Below are 13,386 nucleotides of genomic sequence, written 5' to 3'. Positions count from 1 at the left end.
AAGCAATCAAAGAACAACTAAGGTGTCGTAAAAACAACTAAAATTATGTAAAAGTGATGTTTGTAGAACATTAATTGCCTTGTGGTTATGTTCAATCCAAGTGTCGCTGCCCTTTAACTCCAATTTAAAAACCAATGCATGCCATTAACTGTAACAAAAAGAAATTAAAGTTGCATAAAAACTAGAGCATGCACCAAAAAATGGATTTCAGATTTGGAATCAGCGATGCAGAAATATATAGAAACAGTTCTAAAACCTCATGCAACAGAAAATTAAAAATAAAATTGTTCCCAGTGTAATAAATTTGTATTATTTTAACTAAGTTTATGGTAATTGGCTATAGCAGCACTAAGACACTACTACACTTCATTTCTAATTTTGTTTCCTCTAGCCAGTACCTTCGTACTGAGACCACTGAGTAAGAGGCACTAGCAATTTTCTAGTGGGAGAGACATGTGAAGATATGACAAATGAAACTCTGGTGTGGAACTTGTGAGCGAAGTAACTATTGACTCATGAATGGTAATGATCTAGACACTTGCAGTTAGAGTTGAAGCACCAAGGCCTGGACTTAAAAGGTCAGTTGGTCAGTGTGTTTTGTCTTTTGATAAATTTTTGTATTTAGCTATTACCCTGCAGGAAATACCCTCAATCTGAGGCTTCCTGAAGGAGGGAGTCAGTGAGTTTGTTACATAGGATAGGATAGGATAGGATAGGATAGGATAGGATAGGATAGGAAAGAAGGAAGGTAGGAAGGAAGGAAGGAAGGAAGGAAGGAAGGAAGGAAGGAAGGAAGGAAGGAAGGAAGGAAGGAAGGAAGGAAGGAAGGAAATGTGTAAAGTGTTTTTATATTAATATTCATTAGGTCTCCCAAAATACTTTTTAAAAGCTTCATAATCTCACTATTAAAATGTCTAGCTTCTTTTCCACTGATTACTAAAGATATATAAGCTTGACATATAGCACTGAATATTTTTATAACCTAAGTATATTATACTCAAAATCACAGAATAAGATGAAGAGAATTTTAGTCCAACCAATTCTGATAGAAATAAACCATTGGATACAAAGTTTATGAGAAAGTGTTGAAATAGCACATATGTTTACTTTATTTTACAAACATCAAAATTCTTCAGATGTGATTCTTCAGGGAGCTGTTTTCAGATTTGGAGTGTACACAGATCTTTTGGTAAAATTGATCCAAGAATATTGTATTTCTGCCACAACTCAGCCTTCTATTGCAAAGACAAATGCACTGAACTTATTTATTCAACTGTTGGCTTGAGATAACACAAGGCAGGCAGAAAGGGACACTGGAACAAAACAAACTGTGTACTAGTCACCTTTTTTTTTCATACCACGGTCAGTATATATTTTTCTAATGTGTTTCCCCCCCATATTTTTAGAGTTTTACTATCTTCTTCCACTTCTAAAAGCAGAAATTTATTCTGTCTTGGTATTTCCCTGTTTGAATTATTTATCCCAACACACACCTAGTTTCTTCATTACTTCCATAAACATCAGTATATTTCATTTTAAGATAATTGAGTAAGGTAGATATAATAATGGCTATTGACACAGGTTTAGGCAGAAATAAGTAACTTGCCTGAATTAGTAGGTAGGAATTTCAGGATTTGAATCCACGTTACCTAACTCCAAAGCTGTCTACCTCCTCTGATGTTACAATAAATCAAATTCCATAGCAACTGCTATTGCTCATGTCTTACACACACTTCCTGTGAAAGATTACTTGGAGTTCTCTGTTATCCTACTAAGACAGAGGTGGGCAGAGCACAGGAATATTTGAATTTCACCTTCAACTAAGATACTTGTCTTGCCTGACCAGGCAGTGGTGCAGTGGATAGTTCACTGGACTGGGATGCGGAGGACCCAGGTTCGAAACCCCGAGGTTGCTGGCTTGAGCGTGGGCTCACCAGCTTGAGTGCGGGGGTCACTGTCTTGAGTGTGAAATCATGGACATGACCCCATGGTTGCTGGCTTGAACCCAAAGGTCGCTGGCTTGAGCAAGGGGTCCCCGGCTCAGCTGTAGCCTCCCAGTCAAGGCACATATGAGAAAGCAATCAACAAACAACTAAAGTGCTGCAATAAAGAATTGATACTTCTCATCTCTATTCTTTCCTGTCTGTCTGTCCCTAGCTGTCCCTCTCTCTGACCGTCTCTCTGTCTTTATCAAAAAAAGAAAACAAAAGATACTTGGCTCATCTATTAAGCTTTGATTATACAAACAAACATACAAACCTAGAACTTCAGTGTTTCTATTGGAGGGAGCAGTGGCATTATGACTATGTATATATGTGCTCTTGGGCTCTTAAAGTCAGTGCGATTTAAATGACAATATTTGTGTTTATCGAAACAATTTACTTACACATCAAATATTTCAAAATTCCTGAATCTATTCTACAATTATTATTCCTTGGATCTGATAGTTTTATATAGGGCTGACTGTTAAACTAACACTTTATTCATTTATTTTTAGCCTGTGGGAACTGAGAATAACCATACATTGAAATATATATATATAATTAAACTGTAGTAAGAGTGAATTATATTTTCATTATTTTGTAATTTTTGTCAAGTCAGAAATTTTGAATGTTTGCATATGGCATCATTTCTACTGGAGTCAACTTTTTCCTTCCAAAATAAGTTATGACAATGTCAGTGCTTAAGACATTTTCAAAATTATCATTATTTTCTTACTCATTTCATTTTTTTTCTTTTCTTTTGTAATTGTCTATAAAATGTGACAGGCTGCCTTTTCAGCTCTTTTCATTTAAGTGTTCATTAACTCATGTAGGAAAATTAATGGGTCCTTAATCAGGAAGTCAGTGTATTAAGTAAAACATGCTATTTTATTTATGATCTTCTAAAAAAGTGGGAAAACCCATTAAAACTTGCCATCTGTCTACCCTGGCCTTAAGGGAAGCGAGTGTCTTCTGGCCAACTGTATAGTTCCTTAGACCCTACATGAATTCAGTCTCTTCACTCAAATTTGTCTCATGACTTAACATTTTGCCTTCTTAACAATAAGTTGGAACAAATAGCAGAAGAGATGATTTTTGTTAAAATAATTTCATGAAAATAATTAAGTGTAATTTAGAAAGGAAAGAAAGTGATCTCTTGCTTAAAAGTCTGAGGTTGCTTTAGTGTGATTACGGTATGTAGTCTGAGCAGCTGAGTTTAAATGGAGAGAACATTCATCAGAAAGTCTACATTCAGCGTGCTCAGACATTTCTATTAACTATGGTTAACCCTATTAACTACTTAAATGACAAAACAAAACAAAACAAAACTACCTAAGCTTACATGAAGCCAAGAAAAATGAGACTTGTTCTCCACAGAAGTTTTTTTTAATGCATTGCTACTTTAAAATGTTTATAAAAAAATTAAAAATAATTAGGTCTGCATAAAGAAAGTCATTGTAATAATAAAAACTTGTCTGGAAACTAAGGCAATAAGCTGTGCATTATATAGCTACTTAACACACTTTTATTTGGTTAGTTGACTTATTAATTTAATTACAGAGGTAATAAAATTGACTTTAAAATTTCATATTACATATACCTTAAAGTCTTTCTTAAAAGCCCATTATGGTAATCTGAGTAGGTGGTGGCACTGTGGATAGAGAATTGGCCTGGGATTCAGAGGACCCAGGTTCAAAACACTAACGTCACTGGTTTGAGTGCGGGATTGCCAGCTTGAGTGTGGGATCATAGACATGATCTCATGTTGCTGGCTTGAGCCCAAAGGTCGCTGACTTGAGCCCATGGTCGTTGGCTTGAGCAAGGGGTCACTGGCTCAGCTGTAGCCTCCCGGTCAAGGCACACATGAGAAAGCAATCAACGAACAACTAAAGTGCCACAACGAAGAACTAATGTTTCTCATCTCTCTCCCTTCCTGTCTTTCTGTCTCTCTCTCTCTCTTTCACTAGAAAAAAAGAGAAAAAAAGGCCATTATGGTATATAATATACCTATTGAAAAGAAAGATATTAAGTAGGCAACTTACCCTTTAAAGTAGGTGTTGTTTGGTGAAAACAAAAAACAAAATTCTGTGGCTTAGCAATCCACAGGTCTGGAGAGAGTACTGAGTGGGAGACAATTACAATTTTAAAGAGGGCTAAGAACAAGTCACAAACATATATGTTAGCAAATGAATCCTCTCACACACTGAGTGGCCAGCGCACTAAAGGCACTAAAGAGGACGGAGTTCTCTGTGGCATGAGCCCTGGTGCTGCCTGATAAAAACAAGGGACAGATTGGAGTGGCACCTTTTGTCATACATTCTTTGATGAAAATGGGCTGCAGAAGAGATGGAGGAACTGAGAACACTGGGCTATGACAGCCAACAGAGCAATCTGGGGGTCACCACAGGTCAAATGTCAGTGTGTGCATAGGCTGTGTGGTGCTGTTTTCAAAGCAATCAAGTAAGTAGTAGGCTCAAGGTAGTGGGATACAGCCCTTAGCAAATTGACTAGACTCATGAACGAGTTATAGGGAAGAAGGCCAGATAATAAAATAGATGAAATTATAAGGTGACATATTCTCATTTTGGGACCTCTCATGATATTACTGATCCAGGTAAAAACTATCACCTAAAATAATCAGGTGAATGGTTGGTGGGGAATGTGAATAAACACTTTTCTCAGTATCCTGGCTTGCAAGGGAGAAAAATAACTTCACAATGAAACAGCCAGTTTGTCACCCCCTTAGTTCAATTAATCTCCAGAACTCCCAGGACTGGCCAACCAGAAAATAAGTTTTCTGAGGTGATGCCATGTAGTATCCAACATTACATATTATGCATGCTCAGGCAAAAATTAGTTCTAATTTCTTGTTGGTAGAAACCAGACAAAGAGAGAGTTGAGAAAATGCTCATTGTAAAACTCTGGGCAGGACATGGCATGATTTCACCTTTGCATTTGCAAAACTTAGACCAGTAAGGCTTTGAAGCAATTGACATCACAGAATAACTTAAACTGAAGTGAAGAGTTTCTTCAGGACCTATCTTAGCTCAACTCCTTCATTTCACACATAAGGAATGTTAAGTCCAAGAGCCACCTGCAACAGGAAGAACCAATCGACGTTACTCTCCACATCCGAAATCTAGAGCTCTTTGCACGGCCGCACATTCTTCTCCAGGGGTGTGACGGGACCTCACTGTTTAGTATGTTCCCCAACACTACAGATGTGGCAGAGAAGTGTGGAGGTTAATTTAAATGATGATACAGAAGGAATTAAGAATCCAACTCTATCCTGGGCTAGATAAACATCTTTAAGGTCTCCTCTGAGAGTAGGTGGCTTTATGAGTAATTCACAGCGAATCTAGCAGATTTTAGCAGAGTAATTTAGGAATCCAACCCCATTTGCTCTCTTGTCTTTGAGTGTCATTTTTGCATATGGAGTAATTTTAAGAAAAGCCCAACCACCACGGACAAGTTCATAAAACAGTGATTTTTTTTTTTTTTAGCGTCCTAGGAACAGAGGAAGAAGGCATTACTGTCGATTGTTTTTCATTACCTTCAGAAAATATTCACATCGAAAAATGCATTTTCATTCTCTTGTCAGATTCAATTATGTAATCACTTCATATGCACTTCTTTTATGAAGGAAAGTAAATACTGTACCACATTTAAAATATTTGGATCAATCTATATAACATAGCAGCTACATATTCTGCTTAATAAAAGATTATTTGTAAACGGTAAATTGCAACACAGAGATTAGGAATTATTGTGTCCACTTCTACAATGCCTTTCATTATTGTGTTGTACTAAAGCATGCTGGGTTGCTTGAGTTTCCAAATGAAGTTAAAACAAAGAAAGTCCTGAAGTCAACATTTTTCTCATCAGGTTAATGAGTATTGGTAGCAAAGATGGGCTGTGTGTAAAAATACAGAAGTGGTTTTAACAGATTAGGTCATGAGTTTCCTCATGAGATTATTATAGCCATTTAAAGCAAACTGTTATTGAACATGGGCCTTTAAACCTTGCTGGTAAATCAATAGCCTAACAATTTTATTCTCTGTCTTTCATTCCAAGGGTATTGAAGATCTGTCCTCAAGAAAGGACTCTTAGAGAGGTAGTTCTTACACCCACAAAGTAGAGGAGGGCAGTATTGATCTGTGTTTTAAGAAAACAATCATTTCCTAAAAACTTTGGATAGAAGGCCTACATTCCATTTTCTGCACGCAACAAAATGGAAGAAAAATAGGATTAAAAAAATGCAAACCACACCCATGGGGACAAAAACCTTATTTTCTCCATTAAGTATTTATATTGTCTTCTTTTTTGTTATAACTATAATATTGTTCTAATAGGTGAAATGCTAATAATCAATTAAGCCATTTTTTTTCCCTAAAGAAAACAACCAGGGCAGGGAAAATAAAAAAGCAAAAGCAAAGCAAATTTAAAAAAAAAGAAGAAGAAACAAGAAAACAAATATTTGTAGTCAGAGACTAAGTAGCTTTTCTACTCTACTCATCTTTATAAACCCAAGGCACAAATGTCCCACACTCAGAACAAAGGAGAATATTGGACTGGTAAATCTTCTGAATTGTTGGTTTTACTTTGCCACTTATTTAAAATAAAAATACTAACAACCTATTTTTATTTTCAAAATCCTCCTGATAATAACTATAACTATAATTTCTATTTAAGAGCTACCTCTTAAGTGTCAAGAACATGTTCTTTATTCTATTTAATCCTCACTACTACTCCATGACATGAACATTACTATCCCCTTTCACAGACGAGGAATGAGATTCTGCTTCTGAAGGTCTCCAAGTTCACAGCCAGGAAGTGGAAAACTGGGATTTGATTGACGCGAAAGTTATGTTCTTTTCTCTTAACTCTTCTCATCATCTCATTTCTCTTAGAAACTAGATGAGACTAGTGAACAGACAGGCTAGAGTCTTACTCTATTTTAACTCTTAAGTGTCCATATTGTTTACTTTGGGTTTTAAGTTCTTGGAGGCATATAAACGAATTCCTTACACTAGATCTGCAATACAACTAGGAATCTTACTGAATATGTTATGCAGAATTTAAAACAAACAAACTAACAAACCAACAAACAAATCTTTGAGAGTCATTTATACTATAAAAATATATTCCTATTATAGTAATGTTAGTTTAACATCACACTTTGGACTTTTAGAGGTGAATCCTAAATCATGTTCAGAAAAAAAATTGTAAAATATTGTTTAAATGAAAAACATCTCTAACTTTTTTAGTTTGCCACTCACGTACGCTGTCTGAGAGGGACACCTCCTTCGCAAGGTGCCTTCTATCATGACTACCAATGTGGGAGGAAGTTGGGGAGCAGGCTGCAGGGGAGTTGGGACCCACAGAGGTTACTCTTGAGGGCTAAGGCCACCTTTCCCTCTCACTGGTACAACATTCTGCCGGATACAATTAGTTCAAGGATAAATAAGAAAATCACCATAAAGCATCAGCACAAAGCCTAGCATGTAGTAAATGACTTATACTTGTTGACAATCAACAAATATTCAAATTTCCTATTCAAATTCTCTTAAAATACAAGTATCTCCTGACTTTTCTCTCTTATGAACTTGGGTTTTCAAAACCTGTATCTTCTTGTGGGGGGAACCAAGCCATATTATTGCCATCCACTCTTTGCTGTGACTGTGGCAGCCGTGATACAGTGAGCTTTGGTCACACCCTTGTTGCGCGGTAGACAAAAAACCATTTTCTCTTTCTGAGCCTTGTTTTTACACCTTCCAGTGCTGTTATGAAAAAAAAAAGTGTGGTAAAGTTAAAATGTTTATCGTTGAGTCAGCCAGTAATAGATGCTCAACAAATAGCAGTTGGTTCTCCCCATCTGAAGTATCCATTTCTGGCATTGGAAGTATGGTTTGGATTTATCCCTATCCCTCTGAGGCTCATCAATGTGCACATCCTTGGTGTCTGCCTAACAGTTGGATGTTCCCAGACTGCATGAGCAGAATGTATTTCCAACTTAAATTGACCGTGTGACCAAAGAGCTGAGTATGTGAATTTATTTGATTGTTTTCTCTCTGAGATGTCTGAAATGCTCTTCTGCATCTTATAACTTCCAGGACGCTATTTTCTTTGTTAATGATGTCCAAACAAATACAATGTTCAAAATAAATGGAAGAGAAACACAGTGGGAAATGAAATTTACCAGGTGGAAGATCAAGAAGAATTAAGTGCCAAAGCTCTAGCCCACATGTCTGTAAAATTGATCTGATTTAATAAGTTTAATGCAAATAGAGTCGTATTGTTTGGGATGTGTGTGTACACATACACATCTTTAACTGTGTGAGCACAACTTGTGGTTATTCATTTAGAATTCTCATGAATAAATAAATATAAATAGGTTGTTTTCACTTTTAAAGATTAGCTTTTTATCTGACATTTAAAACGGAGCATATACTAGCATATGAACAGACAGACTTTGAAAAATGTGGTCAGTTGGGGCATGCCCAAAGACAGCTCAGGACTGCCATGTTCCTTCTGGTAAAAGAAGTACTTTGTCTCTTGTCTCATCTTCTAAATTAAACCTGTTTGTTTTTTACCCTTTCTCTAAATCATTTTGTCACAACTGCCACTCGACTTCAAGCATGGAGCTGCTAGTAATCACAGAAATTTTTCACTCTGTGGCTTTGCTAGGTGATTTGGTACAAAATGTCAGTCAGCTCTCCTTCCTAATCCCGTTCATCTTTCTGGATTTAACTGTGGTGTCCAGCCAACTTTCCTTTATCCCTTTTTTTCTATATAGGATCAGCACAATGCTCTTTCTCTGTACCCTTAAATCCCTCTGCGTGATATTAAAATTGTAACTTTGTCTGTTTTAGTCACTACATTGTGTAAACCTTGCTTACTCCTGAATCCAATCCACTACCACAGTGCCCAGTGTATAGTGCATGCTCAAAAGATATTTGTTGAACTAAACCGAATCTATTCTTGGTCTCCTTTATGAGTCTATCTAACTAGATTCCAAAGGTACCTCCAATTTACCACTAGTCTGAGAAGAATGTTTCTTCACGCACGACTTACCTGAAGGAGGCATTGATAGGTACTATTGTGAAAGCAAATTCTGATTTGTGTAGCAGTGGTGGGTTTCTAGATTCTTGCTCTGTTATCCGGGAGAGTGATACATACTCAATTGTAAATGTTGTAACATGCAATTTGCAATGGGATGAGTTCAGAGATGTGAGCCGTGTGTGCATGTAATAAGTTTCATGCGGTGTTTTTGGTTTTCTGCTTTGCAAGATAAAAGTAATGATTATTTTTTTCTATCTCACAGAAGGGACCTGCACACTTGCCCTGAGCCATCAGACAAATAAAAGATGATTTTTGCATTGATTACAGCTCATCCTCTCTGAGAGAATTGTCATTTACATGACAGTCCCAATTATCAAATTGGCAACTTTGAAGGATAAAGGTAGACATAGCAGATGATTTGAAGAACTGTGATTTGGTAATAATGTATAAAGTGTGATTAATAGGAAAGAGAAGAATGCCAGCGAAGGTAAAAATAAAATTCTTAGTTAATAGAAGTCCAATATTCAATAATATTTTATTCATTTGGGATAGCAGATGTCTTAAGGGCATTTCTAGGTATCTTGTAGGACTAGAATAAGAAGATACATTAAAAGTCCTTTATTAGGAAATTGAAAAATCAGAAAACAATTTTACTCATTCAAGTTGATATAGATCTTATCTATCAAAAATGCCATGCATGGGGGGTGGATACAGGGAGATGGAGGAGACTATGGGGGGGATAAATGGTGATAAAAAAAGATTTGACTTGGGGCGGGATAAACACACAATATGGTATACAGGGATGTGTTGTAGAACTGGCAGCTAAAACCTGTATAATTTTGTTAGTGTCACCCCAATAAATTCACTTTAAAAATGCCCTGTAAAAAAGAATTTATAATGCAACTAGTAATATTTTATCCATAAATTATATTCATGATTCAATGATGCAAGATCTTTATTCTTTCAAGAACACAAATTGTGGCCCTGGCCAGTGGCTCAGTGGATAGAGCGTCAGCCTGGCGTATGGACATCCCAGGTTTGACTACCAGTCAGTGAACACTGGAGAATAACCATCTCCTTCTCCCCACCCCTTTCTTTCTCTCTTCCCCTCCAGCAGCCAGTGGCTAAGTTAGTTTGAGCCTCGCCCTGGGCACTGAGGATAGCTCTGTTGGAGCACATCAGCCTCAGGTGCTAAAAATTGCTCGGTACTTGAGCATTGGCCCCAGTTGGGGTTGCTGGGTGGATCCTGGTTGGGGCATATGTGGGAGTCTGCCTCACTATCTCCCCTCCTCTCACCTAAAAAGAAACCCAAGCAAATCATTTATTTCTGTGTGTTTTGGATAGGCAGTAGTGACTCCATTTAAAATGGAAGAAACTAAACAAAAGAAATATTACCTTTCTGACACAGGAATACTAGTAAGCCTATAGGAGAATAAACCTGTATTACATTTTTCCTATTTATGTCTCTGAGACTCATTTCTCTAATGTATTTATATAAAATTACACTGAGCACAAATAATAGAGCAAAATAGAATACATTTTTGGTTGACCATAATCTTCTTCAGATAAACCAACACCTGCATTCATTTTAGGCACATGGCTATCTGTCTACTAACTAATAAACAAAATCAAGAAAAACAAAAGCTAGGAAAAATAGTCTACAAATCCCTATATTGCAAATAACTTTACAGAGATTTGCTGTACAATAAGCAGTACTCAATAGAAAAGGGTAGAGTGGTGTTAAAAACAAGACAACAGGCCCAAAATGGAGTTGCTTGCGCTAAGCCCCACATCACCAAACCAAAATCTAACTTAATTAAGGTTTACGCTCCCAGAAATGGAATCTTAAACCAGTCAATCAGGAGTCACCTGATCAGCACTAGTTAGGTCAGCTGCCTAATAGATCCTTGCTGTCCCCTTAAGAAAAGTGACGTTGCAGTAACCAACATGCTTTTTTTGTACTGTGTAAGTCCCACGTTCCTGCACTCTTCTGCTTATAAAAGTCTTTCATTTGTACTGCTCCTCAGAACTCCTTTTCTGTCTGTTAAAGTTGGCTGTTCCTTGATTCATGAATCATTGAATAAAGCCAATAAGATCTTGAATATTGACTCAGTTGAATTTTGTCTCTTTTTAAATAACAGTTTCTTTATTGCCTTTTCCCGACTAATGAAGAAAAAGGTTTTATTTCATACCTTAGGATGAACACAGCCTTTTCTGATCAAAGGTCAATTCATTAAGCAGTTCTTGGATACCTATAATGTATTAAAATTTACATCAAAGTCCACATTGAACCTTCTAAGTAGTTAAAATTGTATCATGCAAGGAAGTCATCTCTCTTTGCTCATCTCCTGCCTCCGGGTTTAATGAGGGTGGAATCTCCATGGCACAGCAACAGGTGCCTTTTAGCCTCCTTGATGACTGACTCTTGTCTCCTTCAAATGTTTTTCTAGTGCAGCATCTGCCAGGAAAATCAATGCAGCTTGTTTTTCCTCTTCTCAGAAATTCACTGTGCATCTTAATATATTGAAAAATGTGGGTTTTTTTTTAAAAATAGTATCTTTTTGGTTTAGGTTCCAGGGTATTTAGAGTCAGATAATGTGTTCACTTGCTTACATTTGTTTAAGTGCTTCTCCCCTCTCCTTGTCCAGAACATTTTTAGCATTTGGTCTAAGCTGATCTAAAGATGTAATACCATTATATATGCAATGTCCATGAACTTTGAATTAATTTATATAGAGAAGCTTTTTCTAATCCTCTTAATTGTAAATGTTGAAGGTTTATATTCTTATTTACTTCTTTTATTTTGTTAGAGGAGAGGAGACAGTGACCAGACTCCTGCATGTGCCTCAACTGGAATCCACCCAGAAGCTCATTAGGGGGTGGTGCTCTGCCCATCTGGGGCCCTTGCTCTGTTGCAACCAAAGTCATTTTTAAGCTCCTGAGGTGGAGGCCATGAAGCTATCCTCAGTGCTTGGGGCTAACTCACTGCAATCAAGCCAAGGCTGCAGGAGGGGAGGAGAAGAGAGAGAGAGAGAGAGAGAGAGAGAGTAAGAGAAACGAGAGGGGGAGGGGTGGAGAAGGAGATGGTTGCTTCTCCTGTGTGCACTGGCTGGGAATTGAACCTAGGACATCCTACTCCAGGCTGATGCTCTATCACTGAACAAACCAGCCAGGGCTAATGCTCATATTCTTTAAAAGGAGAAAAATTCATTCTAGAAAAGATATTAGTATAGAAACAACATAAAGGCAGAAAAAAAATGTGTTTATCTTAAATACACAGTTAAAAAGTAATTTCTAGTTATTCCTCAGGTGTAGTGCAAAATAATTCAATATCCTTGCAGTTTTCTTCCTCAGAAGAATGTTCTAAGAACTATTAATTTTAAGAAATACCTCAAGGCCCTGGCCGGTTGGCTCAGCGGTAGAGCGTCGGCCTGGCGTGCGGGGGACCCAGGTTCGATTCCCGGCCAGGGCACAAAGGAGAAGTGCCCATTTGTTTCTCCACCCCCCTTTCTCTCTGTCTCTCTTTTCCCCTCCCTCAGCCGGGGCTCCATTGGAGCAAGGATGGCCCAGGCGCTGGGGATGGCTCCTTGGCCTCTGCCCCAGGCGCTAGAGTGGCTCTGGTCGGGGCAGAGCGTCGCCCCCTGGTGGGCAGAGCATCGCCCCCTGGTGGGCGTGCCGGGTGGATCCCGGTCCGGCGCATGCGGGAGTCTGTCTGACTGTCTCTCCCCGTTTCCAGCTTCAGAGAAATACAAAAAAAAAAAAAGAAATACCTCAAAATATAATCAAGATTTTAAAAATCATATTCAAACTATTAGTATTATTTCTTTATAGATGGTCTCTTGGTCTAGTCATTTCCTGAAGCAGTACATTGAGAAAGATATTTACTGAGAAGATTTCCTAAAGAGAGAAATAATTCAAGTATAATTTTCATACACAATCTTCTGAAGTGTCTGACAATTTAAAAAAAAAAGTGATAAAGATTTTGCTAGAAAAATCACTTAATCTATTAACCATTATTACATTACAGTGTTATAAGTTAATGAATCCCACAAAAGTTATTTATTAAGGGAGATTTTAGAGAATTAATTTATAACATCTCCTTTTCCTGTGCACATAAGCAGGTAGACAGGATGCAAGGGTGCCAGAGATGAAGATACTTTTAGACTTACAGAAAATGGTAAAGCTAGTAGAGAGAGACCTCCTGTACATTTGCTCCCGGGCTTCTCCTGATGTTACCATCTTACATAACCATTGGTGCAATAGCCAGAGACTTTCTTTAGACTTCTCACTAATGTTCTTTCTCTGTTTCAGGATTCAATCCAGAATCCTTCATTTATTTATT

Source organism: Saccopteryx bilineata, chromosome 1 (assembly GCF_036850765.1).
Source record: "Saccopteryx bilineata isolate mSacBil1 chromosome 1, mSacBil1_pri_phased_curated, whole genome shotgun sequence".
Taxonomy (NCBI): domain Eukaryota; kingdom Metazoa; phylum Chordata; class Mammalia; order Chiroptera; family Emballonuridae; genus Saccopteryx; species Saccopteryx bilineata.
This window is presented reverse-complemented; position numbering follows the sequence as displayed.